The sequence below is a fragment of the Macaca fascicularis genome, chromosome 3, assembly GCF_037993035.2.
Source record: "Macaca fascicularis isolate 582-1 chromosome 3, T2T-MFA8v1.1".
Lineage (NCBI taxonomy): Eukaryota > Metazoa > Chordata > Mammalia > Primates > Cercopithecidae > Macaca > Macaca fascicularis.
In genome coordinates this window covers 183,567,016-183,581,105 of record NC_088377.1, presented here as the reverse complement: position 1 = coordinate 183,581,105, position 14,090 = coordinate 183,567,016, and positions in this window count along the sequence as shown.

Sequence of the window (14,090 nt, the reverse complement as noted above, 5' to 3'; positions counted from 1 at the left end):
TGTACACATCAGTTACAATAAAAGGAAATTTGGTCTGGGACGGAGGTAGTAGGAATGATGAAGAAGGAATAGATTGAGAGACCTTTGGAAAAACATCATCAACTAGTGTCTTGATGTAGTGGTTGATAGGGAAGGAAGAACCAGGGAGGATTTCATGGTGGGGTTCTAATATGATGTAATCACGTAAGAAAAATTGAAGAAGTTGAGAAAGGAAGTTGGTTTGAATTTGGAAGAAATAGTAAAACTTGGAATGTATTACAACTGGGTAGACATCATGTTTTCCACTTAGAAAACACCAGCAGACCTTTGAAAATGAAGAAGTGAAACTCAGATTAGAGGTTAGAACTAGAAATAGACTTGTAGTGATCAAAAGAGAGGCTGCCCTGAAAAACAGATTTGATTTGGGTTATAAAGGTAGAAGGAAAATGCTGGGAAGGTTAGAGGCTGTAAAATTCTGGGAGGAGCAAGTGGGCAAGAGGTAGTGGGGATGGTTGGAAAAGGCTTTTTTTTTTTTTTTTTTTTTTTTGCCTTTTAAGTCCCTCCTTTCTTCAGGGAACAACCACCTCCACCTTCTCGTCGTGCTGCCACCAAGAATTCTCCATGATCCTGCCCTTTACCATATTTGATGGATCCATTGTTAGCCCATTCAAAGTCTATTTTTGGGAATTTTCTAACTTGATCAAAGAAAACATCGGTAAGACATGAAATACAGCAGCTTCTCATATCTATATTCTCTACCATTTAGCCTATTACACACAGAAACGAACAGAGACAAGAAGTGAATATAGCTAAAACCTGCTTTTATTCAGTTCCTGATGTTCCAGAGGTCCAGCTATATCCTTGCCCTGTTTTGGTTTCATTGTATAACCCTTTATCATATTCCATGAACCAATACATACCACTTTTGCCTAAATCTGTTTGAACTGAATTTCTGGCCTTTGCTACCAAAAGATGTATGCTGCGCTGAGTGGTACAAAATCACATAAATGGAACAATTAAGTCCTTGAGCAGACACAGAGAGAAGGGATAAACACATAAGTTAGTTGTGGACCAGGGGAAAAAAGCATCATTCTTAGAATGGCCTGTCTCAGACTCAATGGGAAATCTAAATAGAAGATTAAATTTCAGTACCAAAAAAAAAAAAAAAAAGAACTGTCAGAGAAGATCTAAAGATCTTACACAGTTTGTTTTATTCTACCTGATCCACTTTGTTTGCAAGGTATATTTAACTTGACAGGTTTATGATTAAATTTAAGTAAAGGTTTATTTATTTAATGGTGCTATTCACTTAAATACTGCCTGAGCAGGTGTTGCACTTTTTAAAAAGATTGGGGGATGAAATGATGACACAGGCATTAACCCCGAGCTTTTCTGTGCTTTTCTGTATATTTCTTAAATATACACAACTATTTAGTAGTTTGTAATTATGTTGGGAGAATGTTCCAAGTCCCTCTCATTCCAGGTCATCTCTTCTCCTAATCATTCAGCAAATATGCTGTGTGCACTTGAGGGGCATCCATGCCCATAATAGAGGTAGGGGAAACTGAAGAAGAATTGATGAAGACAAAGTATATGGACTTCACTGTTTTACTGAGGGCCAGCCTCTCCCAAGTTGCAGACACAGTTCAGGTCCTCAGGCATCGCCTAGTTGGAGCAGAGAGGTAGTGGAGCCCTTCATATGTGGAAGTGTGAAGACAGATATACATAGCCTGAGGAAAACAAGAGAAACCTAATCATCCATCTATGAACTTTAAGGATTTCCAGAGTTAGCCCCAGACATTCCAACCTCAGATTAATTACAGAAATAATTAATAAGAGCCTGGAGCAGGTGATATTTGAGTGCCTTTTGACTTGTTTAAATACCTGGTGGAATTAAGTAATTGTTTTTACACATGGTTTAGTTTGGTATAAACCAGGGGATTCCTACTGCACTATTTTGTGTCTTTTATTTTTCATTTAGATCTTCGAGCAATGAGTTTGAATATCATGTACAGAGGTTTTTCCACTACTTTTTGCTTCTAGGATATGAACTTTCAGAGAGACTCCAATTGAAAATAGTGTAGTCAGTTGTTTAGCCTGGGGGTTCTGGAGTCATAGTGGCTGATAATTGCAAATCTCAGCTCCAACACAGACCAAATTAGAAACATCAAATACCTATTAATAGATAAATGGATAAACACATTGTGATATATTCATGCAATGGTGTGCTACACAGCAGTGCAACTGAACATGGATGACCTCACAAACATATTGTTGAATGAACAAAGAAAGTTTTAGGGCAATTCGTATACTAGGATACCATTATTGCAGTTCTTAAATATCTACAAAACACCACATATTATACAGGGTTCCGTAAGTGTGTCAGAAAACAGGAAGAAATGTGTGAGAATTATAAACACCTCATTCAGGAGCGTGGTTACTGCTGATGGAAGAGTAGTATAAAAAGAGATTCCATTATTTTGTAGTGGTTCAGCTCTTAGGTTAGGAGATAGGTGTTTATTATTATTATATTATCATTTATACTTTTATGTATACCTGAAATATTATGATATATATTTTGAGATGGAGTTTTGCTCTTTCACCCAGGTTGGAGTGCAGTGGTGTGATCTCACCTCACTGCAACCTCTGTCTTCTGGTTTCAAGCGATTCTCCTGCCTCAGCCTCTCGAGTAGTTGGGATTACAGGCGCCTGCCACCATGCCTGGCTAATTTTTGTATTTTCAGTAGAAACAAGGTTTCACCATGTTGGCCAGGCTGGTCTCGAACTCCTGACCTCGTGATCCGCCCACCTCAGCCTCACAAAGTGTTGGGATTACGGGTGTGAGCCACCACATCCGGCCCTGTAAAATATTTTTTAAAGATTACATCATAGATTTGGCTCTGTTTTGTTAACATTACACACTATGTAAGCATTTTAAATATTTCTCTGACAGGACATTTACATGTAGATAACACAATTGTATAATGAGTTTCTCTCATTCTTAGAAAGTATTTTTTGGAAGGCATATTAACCATAAACAATTTAGTCTACTTCCTATGGCAGAATTAGTCTTCAAAAATGAAACACGACACAAAATAAATTCTAAGATTATAAAATGAAAGATTAATTTCTAGCATATGTTCTCTACCTTTAAAATTATTGGGCAAATATTCTATCTATATTTAGAAGAATCTATACTTGAAACAACTATTTTCCATTCTGAGTTAGAATGAAATTAAACATAGTTCCTAGTTAGTGGATTGAAGACATTATTTTGTAATTCACATTATTATGAACAAATTAACTTGAAATTATAATCTGCAAAGGAAAAAAGACTAGGTTTCTACTTCCAAACAAAAGGTATAATGAATTATGAAAATATAATTTAATGATGAAACATTTCCAATTATCAATTTATATTTTTCTTTTTTTTTTTCCTTTGGTTGTTTCTTTGGTTTTTTGTTTGTTTGTCTGCTTGTTTATTGAGATGGAGACTCGCTCTGTCACCCAGGCTGGAGGGCCATGGTGCAATCTCAGCTCATGCAACCTCTGCCTCCTGGGTTACAGTGATTCTCCTGCCTCAGCCTCCTGAGTAGTTGGGATTATGGGCGCATGCCACCATGCCTGGCTAATTTTTGTATTTTTAGTGGAGACAGGGTTTCACCATGTTGGCCAGGCTGGTCTCAAACTCCTGACCTTAAGTGATCCATCTGCCTCAGCCTCCCAATGTGTGGGATTACAGGCATGAGTGGCCATGTCCACCCCAGTTTGTATTTTTTCAATGAATTTAATATATTTTCTCCAATATTATGCATGTTTGTGTCATGAGTTTCATTCAGTAAAATAAGGTCTTATAGTTCAGACAGACATTTTTCTCATCCCTGGTTGACTTCACACGTTATACTAATTTTCAGACCCTTACAGGTATTTGAGTTTATACACCATCGGTTTATAGGCCACAACACTATAAAAACATATAAAGAGATCTTGCTTTGGCAGAATTATATGCACTATCCATCACCAAACAAAATAATGAACCTTTAGTTTGATGTACCTTCATAGTAGTCAATTTACCATTTATGGTTTGGCTGTGTCCCCACCCAAATCTCACTTTGAATTGTAATAATCCCCACGTCTCAAGGGCGGGGCCAGGAGGAGATAAATGAATCATGGGGCAGTTTCCCCCATACTGTTCTGATGGTCTCATGAGATCTGATGGTTTTATAAATGAGAGTTCCCCTACACAATCTCTTTTGCCTGCCACCATGTAAGCCATGCTTTTGCTTCTCCTTTGCCTTCCACCATGATTGTGAGGCTTCCCTAGCCATGTGGAACTGTGAAACCGATTCCATTAAACATCTTTCCTTTATAAATTACCCAGTGTCAGGTATGTGGGTTTTTGTTGTTGTTGTTGTTGTTGTTGTTGTTGTTGTTTTGAGGGAGTTTTGCCTTGCTCTGTCACCCAGGCTGTAGTACAATGGTGCAATCTCTGCTCACTGCCACCTCTACCTCCTGGGTTCAAGCAATTCCCCTGCCTCAGCCTCCTGAGTAGCTGGGATTACAGCTGCCTGCCACTACTTCCAGCTAATTTTGGTATTTTTAGTAGAGACGGGGTTTCACCATGTTGGTCAGGCTGGTCTTGAACTCCTGACCTCAGGTGATCCACCTGCCTTGGCCTCCCAAAGTGCTGGGATTACAGGCATGAGCCACTGCGCCCAGCCAGGTATGTTTTTATTAGCAGCGTGAGAACAGACTAATACAACCAGCCCCAGCCACAATCACAAAATTTGTAAGTCTTACCTTTATAATTGTGTGTCTGTGTAATTCAAAATATTTCCTAAATTCAAAGACTAGCATTCCTCAAAAGTGATTTCAAATTTAATCTTATCACAGAAATTGCTGCTTTCAAATGATACTTTCTGGCAGCTTATGCGTTACAATTCTTCCAAAATCATAGGGCCATATTTTAGCTAGGGCACTTCAAAACTTCTATTTCTCAAGTCAATTTTGTTAAGTTCTATTTATATAGCTATTTATCTACTTTTTATAAGTTTAAAATTGTAATGGCTTAAATTTGTGGCATTCTCTTATTATCATATTTCACAGAATCTCAGATAATGTCAATCATAAGATGCACCATAATTTTATATAGCACTGAGAAAGAAAAATTAAAATCTGCCTATTAAAATACTGCACAGTGCCTTCTTATCATTGACTAAGACATATCCCAAATTCAGAGATGGTATTAAAAATAATGTGCAACATGGCACAAGTATACATATGTAACAAGCCTGCACGTTGTGCACATGTACCCTAGAACTTAAAGTATAATAAAAATAAATAAATAAATAAATAATAATAATGTGCAAAGTCAATGCAATGTAGCACTCTTTTAAACCTCTGTGTACCTATATTTCTTTTCTTCATTTATGTTTTTTAGTACACATGTGGAATACAACAGATTATCGTGTTATGAATCCAATTCATTATACAAAGCACTGAATATTTTATGGTCCTATACATTCAAGCATGTCTGGTATACTATGTTAACTACCACATCTATAAATACATTAGTACAATGTGTTTCCTGATGAATGATGCAATAAACAAACTTCAGTTCCTTGCCATTGCAAAATGTTGCCACAGTGGTTTTAAATTCACGAATAAGTCTTTTAGATGTGTCATCACAGAATTTCTGTAGAGTCACACTTACTAATTTGATTTCTCTACAGTAGAATATCAAGGATTTTCTTGGCACACAAAAATGTCATTCCTTGATATTTTATGTATCATGGGTACCCTTTTAATGAATTCATTGGTTGAATAAAATTTTTCATCAGTACCAGTAGTAAATATCACTAGCTGCTTAGAATTATTATTTATATCTTCATTTTCATCAGCTGTAATATAAAACACCACAGAACATTTCATTTTTCTCCAATAAGTTTTCACGTATGGTCACTATTCTCAGCAACAGTATTTCTCATTCACTCCATAGTTTCACTCTTTGAAAAACTCATCATCTATAAAAGATTTACAGCCACTTTTTCACAATAGCATCACCTATTTTATTTGCATTCAGAAATTCATCCTGTGGAAATTCTAGTTCTTTTAGTTAATTAAGTTTTAATCATGTATGTTTTCTAGATAACTGTTGTTCTTTAATTTGTTTCACAATGGTATCTTTAGTGGTATTTTTTGGCAAAGTCACACTTGGCATAGAATATTGTCTAATTTTCACAAAGAAATATGTTCCCTCAGGGCTCAGTCACCCTTGATACGGTTTCCAATTCTACACCTCTAGGTTGTCCTGTGTGGCCAATCCAGATAGCTGCCGTATACAACAGCCTCCTGGTGACCAGCTCACTATAGGTCAGCTGGATGCAACCTGCTCTACTGGCCGCCCGCACACCCAACATGGACTATGCAGACATGCTGCAGTGACCACCTCTGTGTGCCCCTGGAACTTACGCCTGCTTGCTTTAAATGCACCAATTAAAACTCCATGTGGAAAATCTGTTTAGATGATGTCTTGACCCCAATAAAGTGTCGGCTCACAGGTCCCTTTCTCTCTTTCCCTGCCTGTGCTTCCTGACCTCCAGGTATGCCATGTAGCCTCCAGGGTCCGCAAACACAAAAATCTCTTAAACTTTCTCTCTCTCTCTCTCTCTCTCTCTCTCTCTCTCTCTCTTTCTTTTTGTGTGTGTGTGTGTGTGTATGTATCTTCTATGTATATATGTGTATATCCATGTTTTTCATTGTTCTGGAAGCCTGTGGTCTCTTCATTCTATCTTTTGTTTTCCCTCTTTCAATAGATGTATGACTGTAAACCATTTTCACTCTACTCTGAGGAAAAAACAGCTTTGCATGCATGACAATGGCTGGCAACTGGATTCCTTCCACAGGGGTGGTGAGACTGGAGACAGAGTTGATGAGGCCTGACTCCTGCTCCAGCTGACCACTGGCCTATGCAAATGTGTTCTCCGTAGTGTGAGATCTCCTAAGTAATGGGATATTTGTTGAAATCTAAATTTCAATATGTTGATCCAAATTTTTTAAAACACTGAACAGGTCAAACTAAATACAGCTGCATACTGAGTGCAACCTATGGGCCACCAGTTTGCATCCTCTCTCCAATGGGGTGTGAGAGTGTATTTCTGCTTTCGAGCACTTGCTTACAAGGAATAAGGAACTGAGACAGAGAACTGTGAAATAAACTCTTTAAAAGATGCTATTTTAGCTGGGTATGGTGACTCACACCTGTAATCCCAGCACTTTGGGAGGTCAAATCGGGCAGATCACCCAAGGTCAGGAGTTTGAGACCAGCCTGGCCAACATGGTAAAACCCTGCCTCTACTGAAAATACAAAAATTAGCTGGATGTGGTAGTGCATGCCTGTAATCCCAGCTACTCAGACGACTGAGGCACAAGAATCGCTTGAACCTAGGACGCAGAAGTTGCAGTGAGACAAGATTGTGCCACTGCACTCCAACTTGGATGACAGAGTGAGACTATCTCAAAACACTAAACGAATAAATAAAAATGATGCTATTTAGGTTGAATAACCAGAATATAATGATAGATTATTGTATTCTGGTGTCATTTTTCTGTGGAATTCTTCTGAAGAAAGTCAAATGTCTAGACTAGAGAGGATAGACCCTTTCCTCTTACCAGGCATCCCATTAGACCACAGGGCTCTGAAAACTTTGCGTTAGAGGGAGTACAAGTTGGGCTATAAATCACAAATTCTAACAGCCACATCCCTGAGCAATTTTAAGTTGAATCTGGATTGTACTTTACTTTTATTATTAGTTTCTGAGTCACAACATTTCACTATCAAAACCCTAGATGTTTATCTATGATCATCTAGGATTTAGAATATTTCAACAAATATTTTAAAGGCACTTAATATTTTATTTGTTCACAGATTTTTCTACTCAGAAGCTTCCAGAATATTTCTTTTTTAAAGAAATCACCAATGTCTAGGTTTAGATTTCCTTTCATTGATTTTGCCTAATTTTCAGCTTTTTCACTTATATTTTCTTTCACAATTACTTTGATTATTGCTGTTCTTACATGTTATATTTTCACACTTTCTCTTTTGCAAGCCACAGCATGTATAAGGATCTGTTGGATCTTATATAAATATCTCTCTTTCTTTACCCTCTACTTGCATTTCTTTTTCACTTTTTCTCTGAATTCCAAATTAATATTTCAATATCTTCTGATTTACCTATTTTCTTTCTATTGTATCCAATCAGCTATTCAGAGCCCTTCACTTCATTGTTTTTTTTAAGCCAGCAATTAAACCTCAAAGCGTTTGTCGGTCCATTTCATTATATTAAGTCATATTTCTTTCATAGAATTAGTGTTCTTTCAAATCTTAATAAAAACATATGAGGTGTTTTGTAACATTTCCTATGTCTTGTAATGATTTTGTTTCACAGACAGACATTGGACCTCTTTCTTCAGAATGCTTATCTTATTTTGAGTATTCTCGCATTCCCATTGTTTTTCCCATGTGTTAAACTTTGAAGTGAGAAATGAGAGAGTTTTGCCCATATTCAAAGTTCTAAAGCCTAGTGATGGGTTCTGATAGATATTGCAAATGCCAAATCTTAGAGGATTTGATCAAGGAAAATGGGGGAAGTTTTATATTTACTCTAGTTCTGTGTTGCCAGGCTAGAGACGAACTGAGCAGGAAGTTTGACCACTGAGCATAGTGTTTCTTTTGCTTGGTGCTGGGGCAAACTTATATTAATGGGGTAACGTCATCATCATCCAACTGGAATGATAGTTCTCTGCAATAGGACTTCCAGTTCATTTAAGGAGTCACTGGACAAAGTAGAAGCCAAGTGTATCTCTGCTGCTGGTAGGCTCCAGAACCACACAGCCTTCCTGCAAGCTCTAAATCATCCTGTCTGCAGGCCCCACAGCCTCCCCTCACCCCAAAGCTCTGACACATCAGATTCAGGTGTATGTAATAGTTTTACTAGAGGTTCCTTCTAATTATTGCCAAAGCAGCCTTTTTCTGTGCATTGTATGAATTCTGGTGTGTTGTATTATCTGAGCAGCAATTTACTTTAAAATATATAGTAGTATTAATATGGTAAGGGTGAATATAAGTTAACTCTATTTACAAACTAGGGGATGGTTCATTATTATTTAAAGTGCTACAATCACAATGCATACTCCAAGGTGGTTATTTGAGATAGAAAAATTTAATTAGGAATGAATACTTTTGGAGATGGTCTGGCACTTAAATGATCATTCTTGAAAACTATGACAGCAAATTTGTCTATGAGTATAAAGAATATTGCACAAATTTTTGATTGGTTAGAAATATTTTTTAGGCCTTACCATGCTCTCACAAATAAAGGTTTAGATTACAAGGCTAAAAGCCTAACTCCATGGTGCAGTGCTCTGAGCACTGTGGATATGCTGGAGCTTCAACAGTGAAGAAGACAGACCCAGCCCTGCATTCCTGACTTTATAGAGTCTAGGAAGCAAACAAGTGCATTATCATGCAATAAGTGCTCCCAAGGAAAAAAATACATAATAGTATGGGACACCAAATATAACAGTCACTAAACCCAACTGGGCCAGGGAAAGAGAATTGGTAAGAAAGTTTTTCTGAAAAGATGAGACCTGAAGGATGAGTTCAGACCTGAAAGATGCGTCAGAATTACTTAGTCAAAGAGGATATAGGATTATATGTGTGTGCTTAGAATACAGCAGGTGGTGCCATTAGTGCTTTGCACATATTATGTTCTCAATAAACCAGTGTCAGATAAATATTTGAAGAGTTGGATCCAGGAGAGAGTGCATAAAAAACTAGAAGTTTCATGTCACTAGCAGACAATGGTAGGGTAGATGTGGTGCCATGAGAGGTACAGAAGAACCAGCACATGGTCCTCATTGCCCAGAAGAGTATCTGGTTCATGGTAGCACTCAGCAACGTTTGCTGAAAGAACGAACACGCAAAGACTTAAAGACCATGTTAAGGGGCCCAAGCCTTATCCTAAGTGCAACAGAATGTTACTAAAATGTTTAATCATGGGAATTATATAATCAAGTTTGCAGTTAGATCATTCTGACCAAAGAGTGGAGAACTATTAAAGGCAAGATTATGGCAGAAATGTTTCTTTGGAGGTTACTGAAGGAGTCAAGGAGAGGGCCAAGGGGTAGCAGAGACAAAGTAGTAAAGAGGATAGATTTTATAGACTCTGAGGAGGTAAAGTCACCATGACTTGGAGTTTTATTAGATGGTGTATTGGGGTTCTCTAGAGGGACAGAACTGATAGGATAGATGTATATATGAAGGGGAGTTCATTAAGAAGTATTGACTCATACTATCACAAGGTGAAGTCCCACAATAGGCTGTCTGCAAGCTGAGGAACAAGGAAGCCAGTCAGAGTCCCAAAACCTCAAATGTAGGGAAGCTGACAGTGCAGCCATCATCTGTGGTCGACAGTCAGAGGGCCGCTAGCAAACCACTGGTTTAAGTCCGAGAGTCCAAAAGCTGAAGGACTTGGAGTCCGATGTTTGAGGGCAGGAAGCCTCCAGTACAGGAGAAAGATGAAGGCCAGAAGACTCAACTGGTCTAGTCCTTCCACATTCCTCTGCCTGCTTTTATCCTAGCCGCGCTGGCAGCTGATTAGATGGTGCCCACCCAAATCGAGGGTGGGTCTGCCTCTCCCAGCCCACTGACTCAAATGTTAATCTCCTTTGGCAACACCCTCACAGACACACCCAGGAACAATAGTTTGCATCCTCCAATCCAATCAAGTTGACACTCAATATTAACCATCATAGATGGCATGGAATGAGAGAAACCAAGGATAATACCCACACTTCATGATTCAGGCAACTAAACAAATGGTCTTTACATTTAGAGACATGAAACTTAAGAGAATGAACATGTTTTGGCCATGGTACAGCAATTAATCCATTTTGGGAAATGGTGACTCTGGGGTATCTGTGAAGCACCTCAATAAAAAATGTAACTAGTCAGAGATAGATAGATCTGAAGCTCTCTGATAAAGATTTAGCAATCAGCTTCATGAACATGGTGATTAAAACCGTGAGATGAAGAGAGGGGGGATAACTACAGAATTTGACGAATAGGCAGAGGAGAAAATAATCAATGGAGAGGCCAGGGAGAAGGGAAGAAAGCCAGGAGAATGTAAAATTATGGAGATCAAGAAAAAGATTATACAATGTAGGCTAATGGAGGCCCCTGCCACAAGTGGCATAAAGACTGAAAGGAGCCCATTTAATTCATCGAGTAGGAGTCAGCACTTAGTGATGTGGTCATAGTGGAACTCAGACTGGCATGAGGTGAGGAGAAGGCGGGAGGTGGACAAGAGGGGGCTCTGAAAACTGGCAAAATTCTGACTCTGAAGATAAGGCGAAACAACAGGTCTCTTTCAAATTTTCAGGTTTTCTCACTAAACTGCCTGCGATAATTCCTGCAATATACATTTAAGGAAATATACATATATTTACATATATATATATATATGCCTACAAATGAGGCTCAAGAGACAGTACTAGTCTTTATTGTCTTGAGATACAAAACAAAATTATGTCTGTAAATATTCATGTTTATATCACTTTGAAACTCCAATTAATGAATCATAGGATGTCCTTTCTTTTTTTGGTTTCCTTTCTGGATACCCCATGGACACCTAATCCAAATGTGGCAGTTACAGTTCCTACTTTGACAAAGTCTGGTCAGTCCACCAAGCTGGTATTGTTGCTGCCACTGTCACCATAGGGTAAGCATTCTGAAAATAGCAGTCCAGCTGTGCGGTGCCATACCCTATCGGCATCAACAGGTGATCCTGGGAGCTGGAGTAAGAAAACTTTATAGATCCTGTTTTTGCTCTTATTAGGATAGAAGAGCTCTTAATGACTATCCATGTCAATACACACACATACACACACACACACACTCACACACACTGTCTTTTTCCCCCACAACACACACACGATATACCCAGAAGCCTTGTTTAGCCATACACCGTGTCCCTTCCAAATTCCCTATAATTGTGGGCACGGTCTTCTTATCTCTTTGGTAATTATAACGTAGAGCTGACTCCGTTGTCTGCTCAGGCAATTATAATATTGCATAATACAGTCCCTAAAGACAGCATTTCCAACTTAATGTCACATGAAGATTGTCAAAGTTAAATTTCAGTTTTACTCTTTAATAAAACTTTTTTTCTTTATTTTTGGGACTCAGCCTAGTGGAAAAAATCTAATTTGACTCACTAAGCAGAGAATTTATTATCCCAGTCTATAACAACTGATCAAAAATTAGTGATCTCATGTTTTTCCCCCCCAGAAAATGTGTGGGTATTTCCTTACAACTGTGTAACTAGAAGTCCCTTTCTTATTATTTTCCCAAAGCAACGGGCATGGACCCCCAGTGCTATTGACTTCATCTCTAGTAACCCCTCAGTGGCATTTGCCATTGCAGGTATCAGCTTTTTTTTAGCAAGGTTTCTGATAATGTCAAGTTTAAGGAAAGCATTGGAGTCCAAAGCCTTGAATAAGAAATTAGATTTTTCTTTAGATTTTCTAGCAGAGCAGAGGTGTCCCACTATGCATCAGTTAGAGTACTATCCCCTAAACTTCTGTGTGCATCCTTTTATACTATGACATTTTCTCCTCTTTTGATGGTATTTGAAAGATCTCTTATACCTTTTTGTTATAAAAGATTCACTTGCTATCCATGTGTATAGATTTTATTTATTCAGAAAGTCTCTGTTGAAAAGTTTCTAAATAATTACAAGTCTCCTGAATCCCATACTTCCTAACATAGTTGGGATAATTGGCCATATTTATTGTCCAACAAATATGTGGATCCTTCTGGACAGCAATCTAGGATCTAGAAGTAATTATCTTGTGACCAGATAAATCAGGTTCAATGAGATTTTTCAAAAACTCAGAGGATTACCCAAGTAAAACAAAACACAACTTTAATGTTCCAAAGCCCTCCAAATGTACATGTTTTTTGATCCAGCATTTACATTTCTGATAACTTAGCCCAAGAAAATTATTAGGGACATGTAAAAGGATGCATGCACTTAGCTGTTCACTGTGCATTGGGTGTTTTAGAAAATAGTTAGAATACTAAGGATTTATGTTAAGATGCTGAGTATCACGCTATTGAAATTATAAGCATTACCTTGCTCATTTCTCAGAACAGTCCTATGTGGTATTTACTATAATTACTCCAATTTATAGATAAAGAAATGGAAGTTAAAAAGACTCAGTAACTTAATCAAGGATGTTCAGCTAGTGAAGGTCAGATCCAGGAATCAAAACCAGGAATGATTTCTAAAACTTTGTTCTTGTCCACCACACTTTACTAGAAGATTTGTGGTTATGCAATTGTTAAATAAATAATATACTTTTACACCTGAATAAATCATATACTTTTAGCCCTGAATGCTATGCACATATTAAATAATACGTTATCAAAATCTGTATTTTGACATCAAAAGATATATATATAACATAGTGTTAGCTTAATCTTGAGCGGATAGATTACAAAACAATTTGCACAATATGTTCCCGTTGTTCTATGTGAACCAGTGATTTTCTATCTATCTGTCCATCCATCTATCTATCTATCTATCTATCTATCTATCCATCTCTCTTTCTAGCTGCCTACTCATTTTGAAAGGATACACCCTGAGGTGCTAGCAATGACTATAACTAAATGTACAAGGTTATAAATGTTTTTTGTTTTCTCAATTTTCCTTTTTAATATTTTCCAGCCACTTTTTTTTTTTTTTTTTTTTTTGTCATGAGTACATGTAGCTTTCATAGCAGGGAAAATAAAAGCAAATTTTCAAATTTAATATGCAATTTAAAACTCCTTGATAATAGGACTTGAGTATTGTTCACCCCAGCCCACTGCTGTATCCAGCAGAGTGCCATGCTCAAGAAACACTTCTGGAAGGTGAGCAGGTGGTGCCAGAGAGGAGTCTGAGCAGGGGACTGAGCAGAGCTCCAGCAAATGGAGCAAATGGAACAGCAAGGACCTACTCATTAAGATTAGTGTCTTCAACTAGATTTCTTTTCTTAACATTTTTAAC